General features: G+C 47.3%; 1 long non-coding RNA gene across 1 annotated transcript; it reads left to right on the forward strand.

Moving 5' to 3' along the window:
• Positions 1–588: 588 nt before the first annotated feature.
• On the forward strand, positions 589–6,305 carry LOC307205172. Its single transcript, XR_013833938.1, has 2 exons — positions 589–752; positions 6,226–6,305. It is a non-coding gene; the product is annotated as an uncharacterized lncRNA (long non-coding RNA).
• The last annotated feature ends 2,120 nt before the right edge of the window (positions 6,306–8,425 follow it).

An 8,425-nucleotide genomic window follows, 5' to 3' on the forward strand; every position in this document is an offset into this window, starting at 1 on the left:
TGTATAGGACCGGATTTATTTCAGCTGCGCTACGCACAATCAGCTTCGTTTCAAAACACGCGTACAGCAAGCAGCTCGCTGTCCTCAGGGAAACAGAGCTTGTGGTGGTTAATTATTATTCCTTGCGAATGTTATTATTTCATTTATGGATCGCTTTCCTGGGAAGCCCCTCAAAGCGATTTCGCAGTACAATAAAATCGTATGTAAAACAATTGCATATATAATGGCAGTCAGAACAATGGCCTGTATATATATAAAAAATCAGTTAGAAGAAGCCATTGCAGTTTCTGCAGTTACATTTATCAGGAAAGCACTTCAAATCCAATACAGATCTCAGCTGGCATAAAAATCTCCACTTAGGAGGTTTGGAGAAAGAGGGAGGTTTCCAACAGATGCTTAAAAGACAATGTTGTTTGATTAACCCCCTCACAAAAAAATAATAATCATCATTTCATTTAGCAATTCCATGAAATATAATCAGGGCCAATGAGACCTTCCTACCCATTGTGGCATGACCCCACATGCCGCACATCGCTGGCAACAGCCAGGTATGGACAGACCCTCCAGCACCATCCCAGAATAGTTTAACTATCAACCCCCTTTTCCCAAGGAACTCTGAGAATTGTAGGTCCGTGGGGGGGGGGGGGAGTAGGGGTTGCCAAGCAACACTCAGCGCGCTTAACCAATGACAATTCCCAGCATTCCTTGGGGTGAAACCATGAGCTTTGCAGTGGCAGAAGAGTGTTTTAAATGTAAGGCGTTGATGTGGCTATAGGCTGCGCATGTGGAAGATGTGTGGGGTATACATGGGTGAGAACAGCAGGCATGGCGTAGTGGATGTCGTGTCTGACTGGGACCCTAGAGACCAGGGTTTGAATCCCCACTTGGCCCTGTTTAGGGAACTTTTTAATGTTTGATGTTTTATTATGCTTTTACAGTGGTACCTCGGGTTAAGTACTTAATTCGTTCCGGAGATCCGTTCTTAACCTGAAACTGTTCTTAACCTGAAGCACCATTTTAGCTAATGGAGCCTCCTGCTGCCGCCGCACCGCCAAAGCCCGATTTCTGTTCTTATCCTGAAGCAAAGTTCTTAACCTGAAGCACTATTTCTGGGTTAGTGGAGTCTGTAACCTGAAGTGTATGTAACCTGAAGTGTATGTAACCCGAGGTACCACTGTATATTTGTTGGAAACTGCCCAGAGTGGCTGGGGCAACCCAGTCAGATAGGCGGGGTACAAATAATAAAATTATTACCATTATTTGTTAAGAAGAGGTTGTTAACTGAACAGAGGGCGCTTCTTTGACTTGGACTCTCTAGGTTTGATTCATCCAAGAGTTCGTCCATCTTCAGTGTGGGGTCCCATTACCTTTTCACACACGTGGGGGGGGGGCGTATATTGAGCAGGGTAAAGGTAAAGGTACCCCTGCCCGTACGGGCCAGTCTTGACAGACTCTGGGGTTGTGCGCCCATCTCACTTAAGAGGCCAGGGGCCAGCGCTGTCCGGAGACACTTCCGGGTCACGTGGCCAGCATGACATCGCTGCTCTGGCGAGCCAGAGCCGCACACGGAAACGCCGTTTACCTTCCCGCTGGTAAGCGGTCCCTATTTATCTACTTGCACCCGGAGGTGCTTTCGAACTGCTAGGTTGGCAGGCGCTGGGACCGAGCAGCGGGAGCGCACCCCGCCGCAGGGATTCGAACCGCCGACCTTTCGATCGGCAAGTCCTAGGCACTGAGGCTTTAACCCACAGCGCCACCTGCGTCCCTTTATATTGAGCAGGGAAAGTGCTGCAAAAGAAAGACACTTGGATCCTTTGCAACCATTGGCCCCTGTTCCTGATTTAATCTTCCCACAACTGCCTGAATCGCAGAACCACCCATCGTGAGTCATGTGGCCTCAGTCAAGGTTTGGAGAGAGCATTCCGAAATAGCGCATGAAAAGATCAAGAGCTGTCCTGGGTACTCTCGCCTCATTTTTTCATTTGTAATGCTGGTGTCATGCCTTTGCCTCCTCCCTTTTCCAGCTGTGTCTCTGGCAGCCCATGGAGATCAAATGGCTCTTGGTCCTTGTGGTGTTTGCCCTCCCATGTGACATCATGCTGGGTCATAAGGAAAGGGTTAAATGAGTGTGAAGTGATTGGCCAGTGGGGACCCAAGGGGAGGAGTTAGAGTTAGAGTTGGAGTTGTTAAGGAGTCAGTTGGGAGTTGGAGAAGGAAAAGGGAGGATAAGTCTGTGGGTTGGTCTAGTTTTAATGTGAGAGAGTGAGAGGAACTGTTAGGTGGAGTCAGATATAGTTGGTGTTAAGTTGTGGGTGAAAATATCAGACGACACAGTGATTCTTGAAGCAGCTCTTGTTTGTTCACAGGCCAGGACAGAACTGAACTGAAGGGCTCAGTCAGCCTGCTTATATAGAGCTCCAGTACCACGTTACTGTAACAACTTTCTAAAACTATCCAATCACTGAACGTCACTTTCAATCCTTCATTTGCATAACTATCTACAGTATCCATCCAATCACTGAACGTCACTTTCGATCCTTCGTTTGCATAACTATCTACAGTATCCCCCTGCTGGCCCAGGGTGAGAACTTCAGTACATAACAGTTGTAATCAGTTTGAAGTTGTTAGGAACGTATAGGTCAGTAAAGAAACTAAGATTAAGAAACTGCCATGAAAAATTAACTGAAACCATAAACTTGTTCATGCTTATAAAATAAACTTGATTATTTGTTAATGTTAACAACTGTCTGGACTCCGTGTGTACCCAAGAGAAACGAGTTGGTGGCAGCGAGGAGGCAATCACAGTGGTGGCACAGGGATCAATAGACCGTTAAACGTCCGGGGACCCTGTGTGATTGCCACAGTCCTGACCTCTAGAATGTGGGGCCATTAGCCAGCCAACCAGTTGCTTAAGGGGCTACTGTGGCTTCTTCTGAAATGACAGGGGTCAGCTCCTTCTCCAAGGCACTTACGTCGCTGTGTGTTTTTGGCACACTAGATCAGCCTTCTCCCAAGCTGGCACCCTCCAGAGGTTTGAAACTGTGATTCCCCCATCAGCCCCACTTGGCAAGATCAGCAGGGGCAGCAAGGGACAGCTGGATGAAAATGTCGACCTGGTGTGTGGCAGCTGTGGAAAAGGCAAACGGGATCATCAGGAAAGGAACTGAAACTGCCGATCGTAACTCCAGTGAACCTGAATGTTGGAAGGTGCAGAGCAAAGGAAGGACATCTTCACAAAGTGCATAGTTAACCTGTGGAACTCACTCCCACAAGAAGGCAGTGATGGGTGGATTTCAAAGAGGACTGGACAAATTCAGGGTGGAGAGGGCTATCGAAAGCTGCTAGCCACAATGGCTACGCTCTGCCTCCATGGTCAAAGGCAGTAATGCATTTAAATACCGGTTGCTGGAAGCTACAGGAGGGGAGAATGCTCTTGCGATCAGGTCCTGCTTGTGGCATCACGATTCTGGAGAAGGAGCCGTATAGGAGGTGGCAGAATGCTTTTCATGTGCAAACTCTTGACGCCAGAGAACCAGGGATTGCTCCTGTCTCCAGATTGCCTCTAGAGGGCAGGCTAATCCACTCTCAAAGATAACAGAATTCAATTCTGGCTTTGAGCTTGCCCCAGACACCTGATTATTCCAAGAATCAGAAAGGCTTCTTCCTGGGCCAGGATATTTTGTTCCCTCCACTCTTGGGTTGCCCTCTTGAAACCTGGACAAATTCTTTTGATTCCCCTGATGTCACACGAAGAGAGGAAGCTTCCACCTAGCTAGTCAGAGCATCACCCTATATTGTTCAGCTGTGTCTCCTTTGATGGGCAGTCGAGTCTCCAGGGTCTCAAGAGAGAAGAAGAGAGAGGTGCTTTTCTATCCCTGTTTGCAAATGGCAACTTACCATACTGGCCTGAATATAAGCCTTACTTTCCCCCCAAATTCCGACCGTGAAAAGTTAAAGTGCGACTTATATTCATGACCTTACTGACTGGGAGACTCTGAGACCAGAGAGAAGAGACGGTGGAAGAAGATTGGAAGAAGTTTAAGGAATATTTGAAAAAAATATGTTAATGTTTAAATCTTAGAATAGCTTTGGAAGTGGATATAGGCGGTAGGGTTAGAAGTAGAAGATAGTGTATTTTATGTGATAACATGTGAAGTTTTTATGGTTAAAGTAAGTCTGAAAAAAATGGTTAGAAATTAGGATATATGTAAACTGCTAAAGATGAAGTAAAATGAAAATCAGATAGGTGGGACTTGGGGAAGCCCACTTAACAATATTCAGAAAAATAAGGCTGTTACAATAATTTGTTTCTTTTGTTTGTCTTTTCTGTTTGTGTTTTTTATTTGTGTTATAAAGTGAATAATTTTTTTTGAAAAAAAATATATTCGCGACCTTACGGTATGCAGCCAGGAGCGCAGGGCAAACAGTGCTAGGAGTGCGGCAAAGAGTTTAGTCCCCTGTCCTTTCTCCCCAAGGCTGGGAAAGGAGAGAGCAAGGGAGGGGAAAGGTGCTGGCAACGCAGTATGGCTCCCCCCCATCCCGCCTAGTATGCAGCCAGGAGCAGTGATGAATGGAGTGTCATATATTTGGGTATCCCCCCCTCCAATTTTAAAGGTGCAGCTTATTTTCAGGTGTGGCTTATATTCTGGTCAATACGGTATTTATTTTGCTTTTGTTTTTACATGAGTTGAATGTGTCCTTTTATTTAAAATGCATCTCTGGGTTATTTGTGGGGCATAGGAATTTGTTCATTCCCTGCCGCAAAATATAGACCAACCCCCACAAGGTCTGAGGGACAGTGGACCGGCCCCCTGCTGAAAAAGTTTGCTGACCCCTGATCTAAGTCTACTGACTGCTGTTTTGCTCCAAAATTGCTTGGCTGGAATTTGCTTCTTTTACAGACCGCATGGACCCACAGGGGACTTGTACCCCAACGAGATGGGCTGTTGAGTAGTCTCTCAACCCAGGATTTTCCTTAACAGATGGCACCCAATGTGGGCCTAGCGGTTCTGTCACCCATGCGATGTCACACGCACCTGACGTGTCGGTCCCCCCCCCAGCCAGTGTCGGGTAGAACTCGGCGCCTCTGGTATGGTGGAATTCTGGGAATGGCTAGGAACATCCATAGGCAATGCTTTCCTAAGGAACACACAAAAAGGGCAGGCTTCTTCCCCCGAGGAAGCCATCAATCTCTTCTCCACACCAGCAGTTCCCTGCGAGGTCAGCCTGCAAGCTTTTTATTTTTAGATGTCCATTAAGTTTTTTTATTAAAGATTTTCTTGATTTACAGAAGTATGTGCAATGTCTCTCTCTTTCGTATTCTCCCCCCCCCCATGTAATATTTTTTACAAATTGGTTTCATTTGTTGAGACATTAGGAAGAAAAGGGGGAGAGAGGTGGAGGCGGGGAGAGATGGGTGGGGGTGGGGTGGGGTGCCGATGTTTCTATTTTACTTAATATATGTGGGGTTTGCTGTCAGCGTTGCTTGTGCAGGTTCTCTGCTGTTCGCTTGTGTTCCTTTGGTGGTGAGAGAGGTTGGGGTTAGCCGAGGGTGTGGTTGTTCATTTGTGGTGGGCTGTGGTGGTCTTTGTTTTCATGTGTGAGTGGGGTGGGTGGGTGATTGATTGATTTGTATGCTAGATTGATTTGTATGCTGTTGGCGGGTTCTTCTTGTTGTCTTGTTGGGCTGTGTATGTGATAAAGGCGTCTTCTTTTGTTTGTCCCTGTGTCAGTTTCAGTTTATTGGTTAATTTTTCTAGTAAGGCTGTTTCCCATACTCTTTGGTACCATTGGTCCATGCTTACTCCTGACAGGTCTCTCCAGTGTCTGGTTTTGATGTTTCTGGTTGCTGAAAGTAGGTGGGTTATGAGTTCTTTGTGGTGTAAGTGGGCATTATTGTCTTGGAAGATGTTTCGTAGGGCCAATTCTGGTGTGATTTCAAATACTTGCTTGGTTATTTTACATATTTCTCATATGGCTGTTGTCCAGATGCATGCTTTTTGTTAACATTCCTCTATCTTATTCCTGAACAAACCACCTGTTGTTGCAACAGCTCTGATCCTAATAGAAGAGAGCTGCAAAAAATTAAAATTTCAGCATTGCATTATAGGCAAGGAAGAGGGTTTTTTTTTTTTTTTGCATGGTCAGCAATAAAGCATCTCTCTCTCTCTCTCTCTCTCTCTCTCTCTCTCTCTCTCTCTCTCTCTGATTTCATTGTCCTATTAGCCATCGGCACATCCAGCTGATTGCAGCTCTCAGTGACTTCGAAAAAAGAGAGGCAAGAATAAAGAAGGCAGCCCTGGTGACGCTGGTCCCCTGATATTCTTTCATGTGAAGATCTTACAGTCTGTTTCATGTCGTAGGGCATGGTTCCTACAATGCTCCGAGGCGCCATCATTAAAATGGTGTGTGGGGGTGGGACTCCGATTCAGACACAATGGCTTTTGCCTGACAAAGGGCAATTCCATCTCTCTTCTCCACCTGATATTTCAGACCCCTGTCAGAGAGTGATTGACATTTGGAGGAGGAAGAGAAAGCGACCTGCTCTCCTCAGCCGGCATGGTGTTGCGTGGGTCAGGGGACAGCCTGCTGTTCTGCAGAGCCACCACAGCTGATAGCACAGCTCTTCAAAAGGGAGAGTCATGGCTCAGGGGCAAAGCATATGCTTGGCATGCAAAGGTTCCATCATCAATCCATGCCACCTCCTCATAAAGGTAAAGGTAAAGGTACCCCTGCCCGTACGGGCCAGTCTTGACAGACTCTGGGGTTGTGCGCCCATCTCACTTAAGAGGCATGGGGCCAGCGCTGTCCGGAGACACTTCCGGGTCACGTGGCCAGCGTGACATCGCTGCTCTGGCCAGAGCCAGAGCCAGAGCCAGAGCCGCACACGGAAACGCCGTTTACCTTCCCGCTGGTAAGTGGTCCCTATTTATCTACTTGCACCCGGAGGTGCTTTCGAACTGCTAGGTTGGCAGGCGCTGGGACCGAGCAGCGGGAGCGCACCCCGCCGCAGGGATTCGAACCGCCGACCTTTCGATCGGCAAGCCCTAGGCGCTGAGGCTTTAACCCACAGCGCCACCTGCGTCCCTACGCCACCTCCTTATAGGACTGGGGAAAAACCCTGCCTGAAAACCTAAAGAGCCACTTCCAGTCAGTGCAGACAGCACTGAATTAGATGGACCAGTTTGTCTGTAATAGGTACCTTTAAAAGGGCCGTAGCAATGTGGGAGAGGATCTGCTTGGCATGCAGAAGGTCCCAGCTTCAATCCTTGGCAGCACCTGCAGATAGGACTGGGAAAAACCCCTGCCTGAAACCATAGATAGCCGCTGCCGGTCAGTGTAGACAATACTGAGCTAGATGGACCACTTGTTCTGACTCTTTATAAGGCAGTTCCCTACATTCCTGGGGATGGGATTAAAATATGGGAGAGCAGGGACCCAAATGTCGTGGTCCTTCAAGCCTGGATAGCTCAGCTGGTTAGAGCGTGGTGCTGATAACGCCAAGGCTGCAGGTTCGATCCCCATATGGGACAGCTGCATATTCCTGCATTGCAGGGGGTTGGACTAGATGATCCTCAGGGTCCCTTCCAGCTCTATGATTCTATGATTGACACTTCTCCAAAGTCAGGGGAAAGGAAAGCACCGAAGGCCAGAAATAAGAATGAGGAGGGATGGGAATCTCAAGGTTTCACTGGAATCGAGCTTTACTGGCTCAACAGATTTCTATAGATTATTCTACAGCAGCACTACAAAAAGGGATGAATATTTTATATGCTGTGCGAATGAACCACTGACTTATGCCAAATATATAAATGTCCAATTATATGTCGTTCCAAATCAAAATGATTTCTTCCAGCCCTGGTGTTTCTGCCGTCCCTGGTTATAACCAGAAGTGAGTCCTGCGCTGGTCAGGAATTCCAGAGAGCAGCCAAGGTGGAATTAAACAGACTGACTGTGTCTCACCTGCCTCCCAGATCTACGAGGCTTTGGGATCTCAGCTGAGTCATCCCAAGTATGTTTCAGATGCTTTGATAGATTGATTTCCTGACCTTTTGTGGTTCCCTCCTCTAACCTTTTCATGTAGCACGAGCAGGAACATCACCACGGCAGACTTTTATGGATCCTGAATATCCAATTGTTCCCCTTCCTATTTTTCTGGGTCGGCTGTAAGATTTTGCTGGCAATCTTAAACTCTGCAATGAATGTGGGTTAATTCCAGTTGCTGGATGCCACTGGAGGGGAGAGAGGCTGTTGCTCTCAGGTCTCTAGCGAACTATTGTCTGCACTTTAGTTCTCTAAGGTTTCAGGCAGGTGTGTCTCTCTTTCCCAGCCATACCTGGAGATGCTAGGAACGGGATCTGGGACCTTCTTCACACAAGGCAGATGCTCTGCCACTGACCTATGACCCTTCCCTTGTCTCTCTAGC

The sequence above is a fragment of the Podarcis cretensis genome (genome assembly GCF_951804945.1).
Source record: "Podarcis cretensis genome assembly, chromosome: 16".
Lineage (NCBI taxonomy): Eukaryota > Metazoa > Chordata > Lepidosauria > Squamata > Lacertidae > Podarcis > Podarcis cretensis.